This window comes from Rattus norvegicus, chromosome 13, assembly GCF_036323735.1.
Source record: "Rattus norvegicus strain BN/NHsdMcwi chromosome 13, GRCr8, whole genome shotgun sequence".
Taxonomy (NCBI): Eukaryota; Metazoa; Chordata; class Mammalia; order Rodentia; family Muridae; genus Rattus; species Rattus norvegicus.
Genome location: NC_086031.1, coordinates 85,848,226 through 85,869,542, shown reverse-complemented (window position 1 = coordinate 85,869,542; position 21,317 = coordinate 85,848,226). Strand labels below are relative to the sequence as shown.

At 46.7% G+C, this 21,317-nt stretch overlaps 2 non-coding genes and 1 pseudogene across 3 annotated transcripts; 2 read left to right on the top strand and 1 right to left on the bottom strand.

Annotated features, from left to right (window-relative positions):
* The first annotated feature begins 715 nt into the window (after positions 1 to 715).
* Positions 716 to 14,106, top strand: Fcgr2a-ps1 (Fc gamma receptor 2A, pseudogene 1; annotated as a pseudogene). The gene is made up of 6 exons (XR_005492633.2): positions 716 to 975; positions 5,149 to 5,274; positions 6,056 to 6,076; positions 6,705 to 6,962; positions 11,533 to 11,787; positions 13,649 to 14,106. The product of XR_005492633.2 is annotated as an Fc gamma receptor 2A, pseudogene 1 (transcript).
* Positions 14,107 to 19,897: 5,791 nt separating this feature from the next.
* Trnal-cag5 (transfer RNA leucine (anticodon CAG) 5) lies at positions 19,898 to 19,980 on the bottom strand. Its single transcript has one exon. It is a non-coding gene; the product is annotated as a tRNA-Leu (tRNA).
* A 582-nt stretch (positions 19,981 to 20,562) lies between these two features.
* Trnad-guc11 (transfer RNA aspartic acid (anticodon GUC) 11) lies at positions 20,563 to 20,634 on the top strand. Its single transcript has one exon. It is a non-coding gene; the product is annotated as a tRNA-Asp (tRNA).
* The last annotated feature ends 683 nt before the right edge of the window (positions 20,635 to 21,317 follow it).

Sequence of the window (21,317 nt, the reverse complement as noted above, 5' to 3'; positions counted from 1 at the left end):
ACCTACCTCGAATGCATAACCTGTATCACCTGATTGACACGCCTAGCGTGCATCGCGTGCATGACAGGGTGGTCCCAGTGAGCTTTCCGAAATAGTCACAAAGGAGCGTCCAGTTCAAACATCGGTAGCGAATTCTTTCATTTCACACACACACACACACACACACACACACACACACGCACATTAGACTTGTTTATATATGATGTATGTATAGATACAAACATGTATACATATGTGTGATAGTATATACTGAAGAACACACATACACACATTTTTTTGTTTGTTTTATGTTCTTGTAAAATCTTTAGGAGGTAGAAAATCTATAGGTGAATGGAATACGGTGCTGGTGCTGGGCTTGGCGGTGGTGGTGGCAGGGAGAGGGGGATGTTTGCAGGATCGGAAGGGGTTCCTGTGGGCAGGTTTTATTGAGAACCAGATGCTCCCAGCAGAGCCAGAAGCACCTGGCTTGGTTCTCGCACCCAGCTTCCCAGGGACCGACAGTGGGCGTCGCGAGCCAGGATTTCCCAGAAAGCCCCCAAGGGCGGTTTAAGTCGAGCAGAGGCCGTGGCAGGCGGTCGTAATGCCACGGTTTCTCAGGACCCTTGTGTCGCCTGCTGCAGTGGCGGATGTGAGTCAGTAAAGTAACCTTGGCACACCGGTAATCACTCCCTGCCCGGATCCCTCCGCCTTGACCCTGCCAGGCAGCGCGGAAACAGTGTCGGATTCTGAGCGCTGAGCTGGGGACTGAGCACCACCTCAATGGCTAGCAGCCTTGTGAGAGTGCCAGCAGATCCTGGGGGCAGCCCAGACAATGCTTATCCGGACCGGACTCCAGCCCACTTCTGCCACCTGAAGGGTTCCGGTTCGTGGGCACCGGGAGGCACCAGAGTCTAAGGGCATCCGGGAAGGGACTGTTCGGCCGGTCCCCGGGCAGCCGCCGGGCGAGAGGAGGAGGCTGCGCCAAACAGACAGCAGGCAAGCCTTCGCCAGCAGGTGTCCCAACAGGGGCGTGGGGACGGGTTGAGGGTGGGTGTGGGAGTGGGGAGCTTGCGGATCGCAAAGATCGGCCTGTGCCTCTGTTCTGCTTGGGCTTCGTCCAGAGGATCACACTAGCATGCGCCTGCTGGCAAAGTCTGCGCGGTAGGGTCCGGACCAGTCAGGGATTGCCACTAAATGTAGTGATGGTGTGGGTGTTGGGGTTGGGGTGTTGAAGTCAGGACCTGACACTCCTGCGCAGGCGTCCTGGAATTCCGGTGCACTCGTGATACCTAGAGTAAACGTCACAACGAAATCGTTGTTTTTCACTGTCTCTAGGGTAGGCATCGGTTGTTTTCATCAAGTTCTTTGACTCTGAAGACATCCTTGTAGAAGACGGAGATGCTCTCCTCTCAACCATGTGGTTGTTTGGCCGAAGGGGCTTTGCAGCTTTGGCGCTACTTCTGGGGTCACCAGGCGGTCTTGGCGCACCGAGAACCCAAGTTCCCCAGCCTTCTACCTCTGGCTTTGCCTTTGGCAGGCCTGTTTCAGAATCCTGGTAGGCCTCTGGCTTGGAGGCTGGCTGGCGCGCTGGCAGTTGCGTCCCTGGGTGGTGTAGAGGCAGTGTGTCTGTGTCCAGGAATCTGAAGCTGGGTCTGTTCTGTCCATGCTCCCTGGTGGTCTAGTTCTTAGGATTGGACATGGTTACTAGTCAAGCCAGTGTTCAGTTCCCGTTTATTTAGCTATTCTTCTGTACTTTCATCTCCCACCTCTCTCCTCTCCCCTGTTCCCTTTTTTCCAAGCTCCACACACCAAGATCACAACTGGACTCTGCTCTGGGCGCTCTCTCTCTCTCTCTCTCTCTCTCTCTCTCTCTCTCTCTCCTTCTCTCTCTCTCCTTCTCTCTCTCTCCTCTCTCTCTATCTATCTCACACACACACGATATGTATACATATGTATACACCATATACATTTATACACTATATATATGAACCATTAAATCAAAGGTCAATATGAACTGGTGTGTTTAAAACAGCTTGAGTCAGAGCTCACCAACATTCAGCCCCTCCGGCACCTCATATGAACTCACTGTGGTTTTTGTGGCTGACACTGAAGAATGCTCCTAATACGCTAAAAGTTAACAACACTCATGCTCTGTTATCTCAATGTTCTGAATCTTCTCTGTTCACCACCCAGCCTCCTTACTCAATCCTTTACCTAGGAAGCCAACTCCTCTCTTCCTTGCCCTTTAAACTTTTTTTTTTTAAAGATTTATTTATTTATTATGAGTACACTGTAGCTGTCTTCAGACACACCAGAAGAGGGCATCAGATCTCATTACAGATGGTTGTGAGCCACCATGTGGTTGCTGGGATTTGAACTCAGGACCTCTGGAAGAGCAGTCAGTGCTCTTAACCGCTGAGCCATCTCTCCAGCCCCCCCTTTAAACTTTTGAACCTGTTTTTCTTTCCTGTAAGAAGTTAACTTTGATAGCAGACTAGTGCCACAATTAGGTTTTTCCTTCTTGTGGACCTGGACATCTAGCATCATGATATGCGTTCAATAAACTATTCTTGCTTAACTAAGATGGTGTACTATGGTTGTGTGGCAAATTACTGAACCCCAACACTCTAGTTCCTAGGGATCTAACACTCTCTTGTGGACCTCCAGGTAACTGTAGTCACATGCATATACCCCCACACAGACACCTACATATAAATAATTTTAAAGTAAGTATTATGAAAACACCCAGTTTCTTAATTTTCTACTCAGAGTTGCTTAGGCATAAATTGAACTTTTTAGCTTGGTTTTTCCTGCTTGTTCAGTTAGAGAATGGTATGTGGAGCCTATGGAAATTTGGTTTTCAGAGGAATAAAAGTGCGAGTAAGGGACTGATGCTTCTCATGTTGACTGACATAAAATGAGGAAAGATATAGCACTATACAGAGATGGAGAAATTCCAGAGAAGAAATGAGCACTGTTCTACAGAACACAGTAGTCATCAAGGGTTCCCTGTTGGTCACTGTAAACTGGGATCAGGCATAAGCTATCAGTCCTGAGTTTGTTAACCTCAATTGACAAAGTTAAGGAGGTCCAGAAATCACCCCTGTTACTCCATACAAGCCATCTACTTTAATGCCTTAAGTCAGTTGCCATAGAAGTGCTGCGTGCTTTGGGGTTTTAGCCCAGGGCACAGGGATGAGCTTGCTTATTTCTTTGTGAGATTAGGAATTTTCTAAATCAGTTTTTCCTCTACACATTTGATATATATGCAGTGGCCACCACCCTTGAAGTACTTAAAATTGAGTCTACATTGAAATATGTTCAAGGCAAAACAGTATGTCAGCTTTTGGAAATGAAATAGTGTGAAACACTGAAACGTTGTAAGAAAGGTTGTAAAGAAGTAATAATTCTGCAGAGGAGACTAGCTGAAACAGGACAAGACGGATGTACAGTTTCAGGAAAGATTGCCAAATACAGACCATAACCTACAGAAGGATTCTGTTACGTGACAACTATACATGCATGCTCAAGTTTCCTGACTTTTGTTATGTCTGTTCTATGAAACAGTCATGTAGATAGAGTGTCAGAACTGGGTCAAAATTATATACATACATATATATATATATATATATATATATATATAGTGTGTGTGTGTGTGTGTGTGTGTGTGTCTGTGTGTGAGTGTGTGTGTTGGGAATTGGTTCTAATGCTTTGTCTTAATCAGCTCCCAAAAGCCTTGCTTTTAGACCTGAGGGTCCCTGTCTCCAGCTGACTTTGATTGGTAATAAAGAATTGCTGTATAGTCAATGACTGGGCAGGGAGATGGAGGTGGGACTTTTAGATTGCATGGGTAAGGGACAGAGAGAGGGGAGGAAGAATAGAATGGCCATGACTCAGAGGAAGAGGGATCAGATTTAAGAGCTGCAGGAGAGAAATCATCCAGCAATGTAGGTGGAAAGGGAATGGGGGAGGGGGATGGAAGGGGGCTGCCCAGAATGTAACAGGGCAGCAAAGATTAAATATAGATTTAGAAGGTGTTAAGCCAGGGATACTAGAAGAGAATGTGTGCTAGCCACAGGGAGGTTTAGAAATGCCCATCCATTGAGCTAGTTAAAGCATATCAAAATCATGCTGGTGTGTGTGTGTGTGTGTGTGTGTGTGTGTGTGTGTGTGTGTGTGTTTGTGTGTGTGTGTGTGTGAGGCTGGCCATCAAATGTCAGTCCATGCCTTTACCTACTGAGCCATCTTGCCAGCTCTCATTCTCCTCGTTTGAATAGCATTTATGATATTATAATTTTCCTTTTTAAGATTTATTTATTTTAGTTATCAGACACTCCAGAAGAGGGCATCAGATCCAATTACAGAGAGTTGTGAGCCACCATGTGGTTGCTGGGATTTGAACTCAGGACCTCTGGAAAAGCAGTCAGTGCTCTTAACCACTGAGCCATCTCTCCAGCCCTACAATTTCTTTTTTAACAAATTTATTTCTTCTATTTAAAAACGTTGTTTTTGCTCTAGGCCTTACCAGAGGATTAAAGGCACATGCTTTTAATCCCAGTACTCAGTTGTCAGAGGCAGGCTGTGTGAGCTCAAGGGCAACTTGATCTGTATAGTGATTTTTCAGGACAGTCTGGGCTGCATAGAGAGACAATGTCTCAAATACCAAAACAACTGTCCACCCCCCCCCACGACTTCTTATGTATATGGAGGGCAAGGTCAGACACTTGCATATAGGGTAGAGACCTTTTTGGACTTACTTCTTCAGATAATAATAATAATAATAATAATAATAATAATAGTCAAATGTTGTTTCTTTCAATTACTTGTTTAGAAGATCTGTTTATCTCACCTAGGTCAAAGTTCTTTAGCCGAAATTGCCCTGAGGCTTTCTGCATTGGCCTGTGAGGCAGCCCAGGAATTTATGAAAGAGCATCAGATCAAGGCAGTAAATAGAGGCTTCCTCTGGTTTCTAGTGTTCTCCCCAGTTTCCTCACAACAACAGTAACTTGGGGTTTCCCCAAAGTATACAAGAAGGGGCTACGTGTAGAAGCTATGACTATCAAGCAGAGACCACATCTTGTTTAACTTGCTATTGTTAAGTTAGCAGAAACAGAGTCTGCTGACCCATGTGGTTAAGCAAGAGAGTCCATTTCCTTCCTCTTTTTGCAGTTCATCTCCTAGACCTCATCAGACTCTGACCCAGTTCTTGAATGACTTTGGAGACCCAGATGTTTCAGAATGCACATTCTGGAAGCCAATGGCTACTCCCACCACTGACAATGTTGCTGCTGTTTGGTGAGTAAGGATCATCCTGAAATACAATCCTTTCAGCCTCTCCTACTGTCTGGATTCTAGAGATCAGGGTAGTAAAGAGTGGGTCTGGTTTAGAAACCAGGGAGAGAGTTAAAAGGCAAGAGCCACAATGTCCGGCGGTACCTGATTGTAATCCTAGCACTTGTGTGTGGTGTCGACAGAAGAATCAGGAGTTCAAGGTCAGCTTCAACTGCAGTAAGTTCCAATTCCAGGCCAACCTAGCTTTGTGAGACCCTGTCAACAAGAGGTTTTTAGAGCTGGGTGTGGTGATACATGTTTTAGTCTCAGCCCTTAGGAGACAGGCAAGTGGTTAGTCTGGTTGACATGGTGATACTGTAACTACAACAACAACATCAAAAGAGGATTCTAGGGGCTGGGGATTTAGCTCAGTGGTAGAGCCCTTACCTAGGAAGCGCAAGGCCCTGGGTTCGGTCCCCAGCTCCGAAAAAAAAAAAAAAAAAAAAAAAGAGGATTCTAACTTCTTCTTACTCTAAGCCTTACTTAAAGGTCAGAATCTGGAGGTCCTTTTACGGTCTCTCAAAAGGCCATCTTGAGCCAAATATTCATACTTTGCAGCTGTGCCAAGCACTTGGCACTAAGTGAGAAAGATATTCGAGCTACATAAACTAAAAACAGATAAACTGGAAAGACTCATGAGGAGGCTCATGGGGAAGGGGCTGTAAGCTTATGAGGACTCCTAACACACAACTTTCATCTGCTGCTGTTCTACACTGACCCCCACCCTCTCTCTTCCTCTTTACAGCTTTTGCAGACAGGCAGACGGGTAAGTTTGTGTTTCCCTTGTTTACAAGGCGTTGCCATCTTACAACAGAACACTGTGTTTAATTTGTAAGGAAATGTCTGCTTTACCAAGCATCAGGCTTGGGTTCAGATTGAGCAGTTTTCTCACAATGGGCCCTGAAGTTTAATCCTTGGTAAGATTCCAACTGGATTCTCCAAACACCGAAGGGAAAGAGACCAGGGCAAGTATATGATTTTTAAAAATGGTTTAGAGATTGAACCGAGGACCTGAAGTGTGCTACACAAGTTTCTACCACTGAGTTACAAGCCTTTAACAATTTATTTTGAGGGGTTGGGGATAGCTCAGTGGTAGAGTGCTTGCCTAGCAAGTGCAAGGCCCTGGGTTCCGTCCCCAGCTCCGAAAAAAATAAAATAAAAAAAAAAAAAACAGTTTACTTTGAATAGACTTGCTAAGTTGCCAGCAGTGGTCTTGAATTAATTATGTATCTCAGATCTTAAAAGCTCCGCCCTTCCCGTTGCTAGGTTATAGCTCTGAGTCATTATCCTCAGACCTTTATCTGGTCTATGATGTGGACTCTCTGGCCCCTTGTTCCCCTTTGGAATGCACAGTCCCTCAAAATTGAGTTGTTCATATCTTCTCTCATTCACAGCAAATCTTCCGAAGGCTGTGGTGAAACGTGATCCCCCATGGATCCAGGTGCTCAAGGAAGACACTGTGACGCTGACGTGCGAAGGGACCCACAATCCTGGAAACTCTTCTACCCAGTGGTTCCACAACCAGAGCTCCACCTGGGGCCAGGTCCAAGCCAGCTACACGTTTAAGGCCACAGTCAATGACAGTGGAGAATACCGGTGCCGAATGGCGCACACCAGCCTCAGCGACCCCGTACATCTGGAAGTGATTTCTGGTTAGTAAAAGTTGGTCCGGGGAGCAGCTGTGATACCAGGTCTGGAGACTGCGTACAGAGCAAACATTTACAAGAAAAAGGATAGTGTGGTTTCTGGGAAACATCACGGAGAGCTTTTCTGAAAGACACGTTTCCCTTTTCACTTACTCCGTATAGTCTTTCGTGGAAGAGGACGCCTGTGTTGGTCTCAATCTCAATTGAGCAAGAGGTTCGAGGCCACAGAAGGGCTGTTGTGAGAGAAGCTGAAGGAAGCCCCTGCTTCGTAAACATCAGCTCTGCCAGGGCATTGTGGGGGAAGCACAGAGACTCTAGGAAGGAAAGTCTTAAAGACTATAGGACAGGGGCAGACTCAACAAGCTAGAGGAGCAAGGAGTCGAGATCCCCAGGGGTGGAACTGAAATCTGGCTAGTGAGGCCAGAGATGAGGGGAAGGGAATCGAGTGAAACACGTGGAGCAGATAGGCTGTGTGACGACTTTTATCCCTAGTCGAGATGAAAGCCTATAGTACTTCAAGGTTTCAAAACTTGAAATTAGTCTTACTTGATACATGGGATATATTTATGGAGGACAGCATGCAACCTTTTATTAAGTGTGCATATTGTTTAGTTCTTAAATTGGTTTAAGTTGGGCATACTCACCACCTCAAATATTTACTACTGCATCATAACATAAACACTGATGATTCTTATTATTATTATTTCTTATTATTTCTATTTTTTTTCTTTTTTTCGGAGCTGGGGACCGAACCCAGGGCCTTCCCTTTGCTAGGCAAGCGCTCTACCACTGAGCTAAATCCCCAACCCCTATTTCTATTTTTGTGTACATAGTCCAATGTCATTGTTCATAGATCCTCTACTACACAAAGCATTTCGAAATGTCTTGCTCCTATCTGACTGTAAATCAGCCTTCCCTACCCCACCCTTCCCTCTTCTCTTTCCAACCTCCGCTAACTTCCATTGTGGTCTCAACCTCTGTAAGATTGAGTATTTCCAATACTATAATATGTGTGATGTTGCACCCGTGTCTTTCTATAGCTGGCTTAGCTCACTTTAACAGAACGATTTTCAGTTCAATCCACTTTTTTTTTGCAAACGGGCTTCATTCTTTTTTTTTTTTTTTCCCTCATCCACCCTCCAGGGTTCATTCTTGTGGTGAGGCAGCATTCCATTGTGGGGTAGTCTTAACTGACTGAGTCACATGATCTGATTCAGGTTTGTGTAAATAAGTGATGGTGTTCAGTTTAACAGCGTCTATGAAAATGACCTTGAACACTATTCCTATCCCACTCTAATATCTGAAAATAGGAGTTTAATAGTTTACCTCAGATATATCTTGGTACACAAGCCCTGAGGCTAATACATGTAAGTATCTAGTGTTTTAGATTCTCCCATTTAATACCAAAACAGATTAAAAAACAACAACAACAACAACAGCAACAACAGTACTTTAAGGATGGGTATGGTTACACATTCATTTAATCCCAGCATTCTGGAGGCATAAGGCAGGTGTGTCTCTGTAAGTTCTAGATCAACCAGGGCTACATAGTGAGAGTGTCTCGAAATAAAGTAAGATAAAATAAAATGGTTTTTTAAGGTTCCAGTGCTGGAGAGATCTTGGAAGTATAGGCAGTTTCCATAGACAGCACTCTGAGAAATAAATATTGGATTAACTTCAAAAATCTGCCCAGTGAACACCATAGCTACTCATTTTCTCTCTTTACATCTTATTTGTCCCGAAACAGCCCATGGTTCTTGCTTGTCCTATGAAAATATAAAATTACAAATTACCCTTAGAGGCTGTAGGTAGCTGTCTCTTAGTTAGGGTTTTACTGCTGTGAACAGACACCATGACCAAGGCAAGTCCTATAAAGGACATTTAATTGGGGCTGGCTTACAGGTTCAGAGGTTCAGTCCCTTAACATCAAGGTGGGAGCATGGCAGTGTCCAGGCAGGCATGGTGCAGGAGGAGCTAAGAGTTCTACATCTTCATCTGAAGGCTGCTAGCAGAATGCTGACTTCCAGGCAGCTAGGACGAGGGTCTTAAAGCCCACACCTGCAGTGCCACACTTACTCCACCAAGACCACACCTACCCCAACAGGGTAACACCCTCCAATAGTGACACTCCCTGGGCTGAGCATAAGCAAACCATCACAGTAGCCCTGGAGTTACTGCTCAGCCAGATGCTAAACTAGTCTTCCTTTAAAAAAAATAGACAGATGTGGTGGGGCATAGTGACAAATGCCTATAAGTCCAGCACTCAGAAGGCAGAGGCAAGTGGATCTCAGTGAATTCCAGGCCAGCCAAGGCTGCACAGTGAAACACTGTCCCCAAAACCAACAAGGTGCACACTCCCAAAGAACAAAACAAACACAAAACCAAGTAACCAAACAGAAAAGTGTAGAGCTGGCAAGATGGCTCTCTAGATAAAAGTGCTTTCCACACGGCCATGTAGACCTGAGTTCAATCTCTGGAACCTAGAGGTGGAAGGAGAGAACCAACTGACTTATACATTGACCTCTACATGCGTACTGTGGGGTGTGTGTGTGCATGATATGCATGTACCATACATGTGACTCCTACCATGTGACTCCTACCATCGATGAAGTATTGGAGACGGTTGTAGTATTTTTTTGGTTTATTACGTATATAGCATTCTGCCTGCATGGACGCTTGAAGGCCAGAAGAGGGCACTAGAATCTTATTCTAGATGGTTATAAATCACCATGTGGTTGCTAGGAACTGAACTCAGGACCTCTGGAAGACCAGACAGTGCTCTTAACCTGTGAGCCATCTCTCCTGCCTCCCAGGATGTTCTGAATGAAGACAGGAAAATGATTGTAAGTTTTAAAACGTTCTGCCCTTTTTGTTCAGATTCAGAGGAGAACAGGGAATTTAAAAAGATCTTATTGAAAAAACCAGGTATGGTGACATGAATCTTTAATCCCAGCTTTCGGGGAGGCAGAAGCAGGTGGAGCTCTGGGAGTTGGAGTCCAGCCTGGCCTGCAGGGTGAGTAGGATACCAGGGCTACTATAACAAGACCTGACACATCTCAACCAAACCAAACCAAACCAAACCAAACCAGACCAAACCAAACCAAACCAAACCAAACCACCAAACAAAGAGCTCTTACCAGGCTTACAGGACATGATAGCTCACACCTGTATGTAATATTGACTGAGACAGGAAGCATGCTGGCAGCCATGGTTATGTAATGACTTCTTGGTCAGCCTGTGCTTCAATGTCACAAACTTCTACACTCCCCGAAAAGGTCAGTTTTTTTTGTTGGTGGAAGATTCCACTCAGGGTGTGCTGTGCTCTCAAATGCTTATGTTCCAAGGTTGAGATATTGCAATCTTACCACCAAGGCATGGTATTAGGGGGTGGTCCTGGGAGGAGGTAACTAGGTTAGGAGAGTGGAGTCCGTAAGAGGAAGACCTACAAAAGTTCTGTAGGAATGACAATAAAACTCTCTTCTATAAACTAGGAAGTGAGCTCTCATTAGAGGTAACATTTCTGGCCTCTGGCTTTGGATTTATTTGAGAAGTGTGCATTGTTTATAATGCCACCGAGGTCCTGTTTTGAACATTTGTTTATTAGTATGAGAGTACCATGGAGCCCAGGTTCGAGGATAACCTAGAACTCTGCTCCTTCTGCTCTACCTGCCACATCCTGGGATTACAGACAGGCTCTACCACATCTGGCTTGGGTGCTTAGTTTATGGTACTTTGTCAAGGAAGCTGGAGCAGACTAGGACAGAGAACCTGGCCTGATTCAGGCTCTACTCAATCAAATACAGTTAAGGACTACTTACCTCACTTTCTAAGAGTTGTTAAAAAAAATCATATCATTAAACTAGTAATCCCAGACCATAAACACTTATTCTAATAATAAACCAAAAGTTCTATTCTATAACACCTATAGTTACTGAAGTTAATCCATGTCCTATATTAAGTATAGTGTTTTAAATCCATAAAACTGTTTTGAAATTGCTTTTAAGACCTCATAAATGTAATGGAATGTTTTTTCTGTGTGAGTCACGTGGACCTGTGGGATAGGCTGCTGCACAGGCCCTGGGTTTTTGTTGTTGTTGTTGTTGTTGTACTGCTGTTGTTGTTGTTTTCTTTCGGAGATAGGGTTCATATGGGCCAGGCTTGCTATATACCTGAGGATGACCTTGCATTTCTGATTGTTCTGCCTCCACCTCTGAGGTGTTGTGATTTTACAACATTCCCTGTCCCTACGGATTAAACTCAGGCCCTCATGTTTGCATTCTGCTGAGAGAATGTGTGTTGGGTTTTTTTTTCTTTTTTTTTTTTTTTTTTTCGAAGCTGGGGACCGAACCCAGGGCCTTGTGCTTCCTAGGCAAGCACTCTACCACTGAGCTAAATCCCCAACCCCTTCTTCTTCTTCTTCTTTTTTTTTTTTTGAGACAGTTTCTCTGTGTAGCCCTGACCAGGGTGGCCTGGAACTCACAGAGTCTCTAGAGTTTGGGTAATAAAGTCGTGTGACACCATCGCCCAGCTACCCCTTTGTATCTTACTCTTGGTAAAGTGTCTTTCCATCTTTCAGACTGGCTGCTGCTCCAGACCCCTCAACTGGTGTTTGAGGAAGGGGAAACCATCACATTAAGGTGCCATAGCTGGAAGAACAAACAGCTGACTAAGGTCTTGTTGTTCCAGAATGGAAAACCTGTGAGGTATTATTATCAAAGCAGCAATTTTTCAATCCCCAAAGCCAACCACAGTCACAGTGGGAACTACTACTGCAAAGCATATCTAGGAAGGACAATGCATGTGTCCAAGCCTGTCACCATCACTGTCCAAGGTGAGCCACAATCCCTGGCTTTAAAATATGCTACTCTGTTTCAAAACACTCTGCTCCGTCTTGTGTCCTAACACTAGGATTCTGAGATGTATGGCCGTCTACTGACACCTTAGGTTCTAGTTTAGGGCAGCCACGTTGGCCTGAGAATCTTTCTCTACTCACAAGAAAAACATGACTCTGTTCTTGAGAAATTTCGCATTGTGAAATCCTAATTCTGCCTTTCAGAATTGCAACCTCTGTTGACTGGCTGGTATTGGTTAGTGAACACGTCTCAGTCACAGGACCAGAGGAGGTGGTGGGTAAAGAGCTACTGAAGTGGTTTATGGACTGCTAGTTCAAGGTTGCCCAAGGGATGTTTTCCAGCCATGAGACTTGTCTGCAGGCATCTCGGAGTGAAAGGTTCTGAGCTCAAGCTGAGGTAGAATGCTATCTGCGTTCTGCTCCTCTCCTTTTGTACTCACAGTGCATTTTAAGGATTCCTGTTAATGCAGCCCTGTAACTCCAGTACTTGCAACGTTGAGGCAGGAGGATGATAATTAAGAGGTCAGTCTGGAGAGGAAGAGATGGCTTCCGTCAAAACTCTGACTGAAAATCCCTGTCTCAAATGGGATGTTTCACGTGGCAGTCAAATCTCACTGTTGGGGTCCAGAAATCACCTCACAAACCACCCGAACACCGATCTCAATCAGATGGAGAGAGTTTATTGAGCATATGCCCCAGGATTGATTGGCCACGGCTATGGTCCAGATTCAGGAACTGAACCATGACCCAGGTTAAGATCCCATAGGGATTTTTAAGCCCCAACTCCACAAACATCTGCATCGGGGGATTTCCTTAGGAACATGTGCTTGTTGTACATTTATCCTGTTTCTATCCGACTGTGGCGGGGGACTTGTCTTCTCTAATATTTATATTCTAACATGTCTACCAGGATGTCAGCCACCTACATACACGTCTCTTTCTGACAAAGAACGTCAATTTCCAGAGAGTTCTTGGGAATTTAAACGTTACTTGACTACTACTCAACGTAGAAGTCTTAGTCCAAATAGTTTTTGGTGCAGGTGTCTCTCTTACGTTGGGGTCCATCCCAAGAGCAGCTTATGAAAGCAAACACCATAAAAGCTTATACTCAGGTCCAGGTCCTTGCTTACTGTGTGTAACTACAGAAAGCAGTTCTACTGACTTCCATTGTGATTGGTTTCCAAGGGCACAGAACATGACAATAGGTAATCAGTTCCGGCATTAGAAGTTTCCTAGTGACAGCAGAGACATATGAGAAAGTTTTCTTATAATGGAAGGCTAGACAGGTAACAGTCACCTAGGCCCTAACATTCAATCTAGGCCTTAATATTATACCTAGGCCCTAACACCCAGTGACCACAAAGTCTTCGTCTCCTATAATTTCAGACAGATATGGCCATGCCCTTTAGAAAATGCAGACTTGGCAACACATTGGAGAAGGCTGAGAGATGAAAAGTCCACTGAAAGCCAGGCCTGGTGGTGCACACCTTGAATCTCAGCACTCAGGAAGCAGATGCTGGCAGATCTCTGTGAGTTTGAGGTCAGCCTAGTCTACAAAGTGATTCCAGGACAGCTCCAGAGCTCTGTTACATAGAGAAACTATGTCTCAAAAAACCAACAAACCAACCAACCAACCAACCACCCAACCAACCACCCACCCAACCAACCAACCAACCAATGTCCTTTGAAGGCTTCCTGATTCATCTGCTCCTGTCCTTACTTTAAGTACTTGGTGTGAATCACGTTACAGAAACTCTGCACTAGGGACCTCACTGTCCCTAAATTCTGAATTTCTGTCTTAATGGTTCATTCCTTCCAATTCTTCCTGCTTTCCTCCCAGGTTCAGCAACGGCATCCACCAGCTCTCTAGTGTGGTTCCATGCTACTTTCTGCCTAGTGATGTGCCTCCTGTTTGCAGTGGACACCGGCCTGTATTTCTGTGTACGGAGAAATCTTCAAACCTCGGGGAGGACTGGAGGAATTCCCTGTCAGTTGGAAAGTACAAGGCTCCACAGGACAAATGACATCCCATCGTATGGCTAAACAGCGGCAGCTTCTTTTCAGCCACACCGCCGCTTCATCTACAGCCTTCCTTTGAAAGCAACTTACCACCAGGCTGGATATTTGGTCCTGCAATCACAACTGCTAGGAGGCTGAGGCAGGAGGATCACCAAAAAATGTAATATATATATTTTAAACAAGAGGTGGGGGAAGGCTGGGGGTTGGTGGCACAGTTTTTATCCAGGACACATGATGCTCTGGGTTTGACCTCCTATAATAAAACAGAAATCAATCTGGGCCAAGGATCTCCTTTCTGTGACTTCTTTGTTCAAAATAGTGTAAAAGCTTTCCCTTGTACTTAGAAGGAAATCTAGAGACTTTGCAGTGTTCTGTAAGATGTTACCACATGATCTTACCTCTCTGATCTCATTTCCTTCTGCTTTTTTTGGCTCGTTCTTTCTCACGTTTGCTCTTCCCAGAACACAGCAGCTCTACTTCTATAGACTGCATTTTCTGTCTCAGGCATGTTCTTGCCTGTAGGGACCCACATCCTGTTTCACTTAGCCTTTGTTTAAATATGACTTATTCCAACCAAAAAAAAACAAAAAACAAAAAACAAAACAAAACAAAAAACCCCCTGCATACTAAGGTTTGAGCCTCAGGGGCAGTGCTGCCAGGTGTCAGAGACCAATGGGAGCTGTTCAGACCACAAGGGTGAGCCCATGCCTCCACAGATGCAGGGCTGATGCTTTTCAGGACAATAGCTTAGCCATCTTGCAGCTCAGCTGCCTTCTCTCTCACAAGGGCCCACACTTACTCTCCTTTTCTGCCCCGCGTAGAGCAACACAAAGTCCTCATCAGAAGCCAAGCAAATGTGGCCACGTGACCTTGGTATCTATAACTGTGAACTAAAGAACCCTCCCCACTCCTTTACTAAAGTACCTAGTCTCGTATGCTTTACAATAGCAACAGAAAACAGACTCCGACAACGTCCTTCGGTTTTTACTCACGTGTTATCAGTAAGAGCTCTTTGATTATTCAGTAGTGTAAGCTTATTCCTCTACCACACTCCTAAATCTCCCGAGGTGGAAATTTCTGGTTTCTCTGGGGACTCAGTTGTATCATGTGATTTTTTTTCTGGAGGCTGTCTTATGGGAGGATGTTTTGCTGAGAACAGACATGTGGTGTTTTCCTGGAAGCTGTCTGTGAAAGAGCATATGACCTTCCCTTGGAGTGGACTCTTGAGGGAGCTTGTGATGTCTAGAAAGACTATAAAGATAACACCACAGACAGCGAGAGGAGGCCTAGATTCGCCTTGCAACGCTTGACTGGTCTTCACTGATCTTTGCTAGCGTGACTTACTGTGACTTAGCGTAGAGAGGAACGGACTTCCGGTGTTCTGTAGACTACTGCGAACCTGGTGGAGATTTGTGGTTTCTTCTGGATTGAGTTGCTGCGACTGATGTATGTTTGGTGTTTTTGATTGGACTGAGATTGCCGCTACTGACTCATTTTCGGGATCGCTCCAAAGAACTACTTCTAAACAGGTCCACATCTCCCACTTCCTACTAACCTTCTACCCTACCTTTGGTTGCTGTGGAGTAGAAGGAGGTTGAAGCATTTAAGAACCCTTATTAAAGTAGGTTTTGAAAAATGTAAGCCTACATTCCCCTAATTTATGTTTCTCTTTTTTTATGATTTTTAATTGCATTTTCTATTTACATTTTTCAATGTTATCCCATTTCCTGGTTTCCCCTTCTGAAACCCTCTATCCCACCCCCCCTCTTTTGTTTTTAATTGTCAATGTACTGTATGCTTGCTTGTTTAGTGTATGACTCCCCTCCCCCATCCATTAGGTTATGAGCCACAGGAGGGACTGTTTTGTTTGCCACCACATACTCAGACCCTTTAAGTATCATGACACGTGACGAAACACTTAATAAACATGTGTGCATTAAGTGCATTCCTTAATGTTTGAAATCAGAGATTATTAGGATGCAAAGTCTTTATTAAAGGTGGTCCAGTTCAGTACCAGTGGCCCAAGCCTTTAATTCCAGCACTCAGAAGGCAGAGGCAGGTGTATCTCTGAGAGTTCAAGGCCAGCCTGGTCTATATAGTGAATGTCAGGGCTACACAGAGAAACCCTATCTCGAAAAACAAAACAAAAACAAAGAAAACCAAAAAGCAAACCAAGCCAAAGAGCACCCCTCTCCCCCACCAAACAAACAAGCAAACGAACAAAAAAGGGTGGTCCAATCTCATTTTAAGACAAGTGTGCCTCAGATGAAATCACTTGATCAAGAACATATGGCTAGTTGGTGTGACAGACTTTTATAGTTTTATAGTTTGGAGTCATGCTATAAAACATGGCTATAGGGGTTGGGGATTTAGCTCAGTGTTAGAGCGCTTGCCTAGCAAGCGCAAGGCCCTGGGTTCGGTCCCAGCTGCGGAAAACAAAACAAAACAAAACAAAACATGGCTATATTTTGTACTTAGTGTTGGATCATAGGTGTCCCTTCAGTTCACAGTGGTGGAGGACTTTAAGATACCCCATTGGGTTAATATCTTTCTAGGAAGAAAACAGCTGATTATGGAGCAGGGGTTCTAGCATCTGTTTTTGCAAATTAGAAGTTTCAGCTGCTGCTGGAGGCACAGCCAGTAATGACTGCATTAGGCAGCTAGCCAGGCATTAACAGAACTGGAGGCCATGGGGAATGGACCCCTCTCCTAATCAATTTTGGACTTCACCCCTGGTTTACCCCATGAAGAGATGGAGGCATTAGAGCTCGGGTGAAGCCCATTAAGGGAAAGTAATTTCCTCCAGGTTAAAAAAGAGGCATTCAATTTCAAAAGCAATATTTTTCCTCTTCCTCCTCCTTTCTTTTGTTTTGTTTTGAGGTGGGGTCTCTCTACATAGCCCTGACTGTCCTAGAATTCACTATGAAGACCAGGCTGGCCTAGTAACTCACAGAGATCCACCTGCCTCCGTCTCTCAAGTGCTGGGATTAAACCACCACCATGCCAGGCCCTATCCCCCTTTCTATCTTCTCTTTAGATGTTGACCAGAGTCCCAAGTGTGCTTGCCTTTGATGCTTGTGTTGTTTCTTACTATTTTCTTGAGCACCCCCCCTCTCTCCTGCTTGCAGACTTCTGTTGCTGACCTCAAAAGGCATGCCTTTCTCTTCTCCCTCCTGGCAGCTTCTGGGATTTGCACTGGGCCCACTCTGTGATTTCCTCTCACATTCTAATAAAATGGTTCTGTGTCTCCTTATGAGTTTGTCTTTGGGTTCTTTTATTGACGAGACTGAGAACTTGCAAAAGGGAACTCCGATTCCCTGGTAATATGCTGAGAGCCCAGAAGTTAGTTAGACTCCCTTGTAGACAGCAAAAGGCCCTGGCTCGGTAATAAAGGGGGCGAAGTTCTCGAAGATGGCCAGCTTCTGCCTCACCCTCCTGTCTTGAGACAAAAGCCTGGCTGCTTAAAACAATGGCTTTGACTCTTGCCTTCTTGCTCTCTCTCCTCTCCTACTCCCCTATCTCCCTGTCACCCGCTCCTGTGCCCTGAATAAACTCTATTCTATACTAAAAACAAACAACCAAACCAACTAAAACCAAACAAACAAACCCAATGTAGGCCTTTGTTTCACTCAGCAGCCCCCTGCTGATGGACTGGCTCAGCAAGTCCAAGGCCTATTTAGGACACATCACACAGTCTGACCAACCCTAAGCAGGGAAGGAAAAACTCTTCAGGGGCTTAAAGCCCCTGCCCCAAGACTTGAGAAAAGACTGGACTTTCTGACTTCTGTAACATCCTCCCCCCACTCCTTAACACACACACACACACACACACCACAATACCACTAACACACACACACACACACACACCTGTGCTTTGCAGAGGCTCTCTCTCTCTATGTTCTCTGAAATAGGTCCGTGTCCTCACCTCCAGTAAATTCCTTTCCTAACTGGGGATCCTGCCTGTGGTACTTGAGGTTTCTCCACAGTCACCTGCTGAGCTTCAGAATTTTATTGCCTTTTAATTCTTTAACTGGCTGAGAAAACTGCTTGATCAAGCCCCCTAGACTGTTTTAATTGGGGACACCCAAATTTGCATACCCTAGGGAGGAGGGGGTGTGGGGACGTGGGGGGAGACAGAGAGACAGAGAGACAGAGACAGAGACAGAGAGACAGAGAGACAGAGAGACAGAGACAGAGACAGAGAGACAGAGACAGAGACAGAGAGACAGAGACAGAGAGAGCTGGCCTGTATCCAAAGAGGATTGGGGAGTTTTAAAAAAATAATCTTTTGGATTTTGATATAAGTTCAACATCAGGAAGTCAAAATGGGATGTTCTATATTAAAGAAAATGGAGCATGATAAAAAGACTCAATTTTCAAAACCTCAGACAGTGGGAAGTAATGCAGTCTCACTGCTTTATGAACCCACCTCAGCCTTAAGGACAAAGGTCATGACCCCTTTGTGGGGGTCAAAGGACCCTTTCACAGGGGTGGCATATCAGATATCCTGCATATCAGAGATTTAAACTACGATTAATAAACGGTAGCAAAAGTACAGTTATGAAGTAGCAAAAAAAAAATTTATGGTTGGGGGTCTCTGGAACCTGAGGAACTCTATTAAAGGGTCGCAGCATTGGAAGGTTGAGAACTACTGCTATGGGACCTATAATGGGCTGGTGCTACAGTAATTAATTCAGATAATACTATATCTGAATCACGGGGTCATTTGCACCCAAGAAAAAACAGGGTTACAGGAAAAACAAAAAAACAAAACAAAAACAAAGAAACAAAAAAACCCTCCATGAAGTCTTTTCAAAACCTTCTGGGGACGATGCTTCTTTGGGAGAGGAACTTTATAGAATTAGTCTCAAAAAACGGGCGTGAAAAGCGGGATCTTTCATATGCCGCGCTTTCTTACGGGTTGGTCCCCCAGATTGTTGCCGAATTCTACACACCATTGTTTGAGGTTCTTAGAGGTTAGCCGGTAAAAGAATAAAAATAAAATCGAAAGAACCCTGAGTTTTAGAGGAAGACTAGAAAAGAACAAGTACAAAAAAACCCAAAAATCAAAAACCAAAACCAACCAAACAAACAAAAGATATACAGGACACACAATTTGAAAAAAGATACAGCGTGCATTGGCCGGGAATCCAAGCCGAGCCTCCAACGTGGCAGGCGAGAATTATACCACGGAACCACCCATGCCCTGAACACACTTACTACCTGATGCTCTCACAGCCTGCCCTTGCTGCCACTCCAGGAACCTAGCTCCGAATGCTGGCTGCCCGCCTGGATGGATAGATGGATGGATGGATGGATGAATGGATAGATGGATGGATGGATGGATGGATGGATGGATGGATGGATGGATGGACCGACCTTTGTTTGCGTGGATGCACGCAGGGACGGACGGTCGGTCGGACAGTTCCATTGTTGGATATCTGGTTGTTCGGAAGGACTCATGGATGGAATGATGCATGGGTGGAAAGATGCGGGTATGGATGGATCAGCGGTCAGGAGAGGCCAATTGGGTCACGCAGAGGGGAGGAGGAGTGTCCAGGCTTCTAGCTGAGGTCGTGGGGTGTACCTCGCCTCGCCTGGAAGCCACTGACTGGCACGTATCTGGCGCGCTCCTACGTGTGCGTGTCTGGTGTGTGAACACTCGTGGGAAGCGAGCGAGCGAGCGAGGAGAGCTTGTTGTAGTGCGAGCACAGGGTCCTTCGAGGAGGCCAGGGCTTCGGTGTGCTGGATTGAAACTCGGGGCCCCCAGAGGTTTGCTGTGGACAGAAGGCGCTGACACCCGGCTGGCTGGTCACCCGCGTGCTCAGGTCCTATCTCCTACTCACTCGACCTTCTCCCACCCGACGCAACACGACCACCCCCCGCCCCCGATCCCCAACGGCAGAGGTAGGTTGGTGTTGAGGGGAGGGCTCTCCTGCAGATCCAGGTCTGTGAGGGAAGGCTTCCGGGTCGAGGGGAGCGGAGGCTCTGGACAGATTGAGGAAGGATGAAGGAGATGCGGGGTCTTTCGCGGTGGGATGGAGTGCAGTGGAGTGTCAAAAGGCAAGCTTGTCAGGTGTGGGATTCGAACCCACGCCTCCAGGGTAGACTGCGACCTGAACGCAGCGCCTTAGACCGCTCGGCCATCCTGACAGCAGGTCTGGGGTGTAGACCGCTCGCCTCGCAGGCGACCGGCGACCGGCGCCCGGCGCCCAGGCGCGCGCAAGCGGGCTTCAGCGGACGGCGCGCCGGGGCAGGCGCCCGTCTGGCCTCGTCTGGCCGCGTCTGCGTGCTCGAGCTGCGGGCCTCGCCCGCCGAACTTTACCTTGCCAGAAGAGCACCGACGACGGGACGCTGCTAGGCGCCTGAGTACCTCCAGGTCCCGGGCCGGATCCCCGGCCTGCAGGCCCCCTGTCTGTCCCCACAGCACGCAGGGCGGCCCGGGTGTGTGGCACCAGCCTCTCGTCCTGACACGGCGAGTGTTGCCCGCAACCACTCGCACTCGGCACCGGTGGCTTAGAGGCCGGGTCTCCAGCCCGGCGGGGACAGGGGTCCGGCGACACGGTGGTCCGGCGGGGCTGCGGGTCGGGGTCCTGGTGTTGACGCCGGGTTTCGGGGTCTTTTGGGTTGCGGTGCAGTGCAGAGCACGAGGTGGTCGTTGGGGGAGACGGACGCCTGTGGTTCTTCCCTGGCGTGGTAGACGGGCCGGAGTGCGTGTGTTTGTGGCTGTCGTCGTCCTCGTTAGTATAGTGGTGAGTATCCCCGCCTGTCACGCGGGAGACCGGGGTTCGATTCCCCGACGGGGAGACATGATGTCCTTTTTGGACACCTAGGTGGCCCGCGGGCGCTAGCCCTTCCACCCACGCCCCACGCGCAGACCCAGACCCACGTCAGCCCGCCGAGCCCCATAATCTCATAATCCCCATAATCGTAGCCTTGTGAGAGTGCCAGCAGATCCTGGGGGCAGCCCAGACAATGCTTATCCGGACCGGACTCCAGCCCACTTCTGCCACCTGAAGGGCTCCGGTTCGTGGGCACCGGGAGGCACCAGAGTCTAAGGGCATCCGGGAAGGGACTGTTGGGCCGGTCCCCGGGCAGCCGCTGGGCGAGAGGAGGAGGCTGCGCCAAACAGACAGCAGGCAAGCCTTCGCCAGCAGGTGTCCCAACAGGGGCGTGGGGACGGGTTGAGGGTGGGTGTGGGAGTGGGGAGCTTGCGGATCGCAAAGATTCGCATGTGCCTCTGTTCTGCTTGGGCTTCGTCCAGAGGAGGATCACACTAGCATGCGCATGCTGGCAAAGTCTGCGCGGTAGGGTCCAGACCAGTCAGCGATGGCTGGCTGCGGAGCAGCCCACTGAAGGTAGCGATGGTGTGGATGTTGGGGTTGGGGTGTTGAAGTCAGGACCTGACACTCCTGCGCAGGTGTTCTGGCGTCCTGGAATTCCGGTGCACTCGTGATACCTAGAGGAAACGTCCAACGAAATCGTTGTTT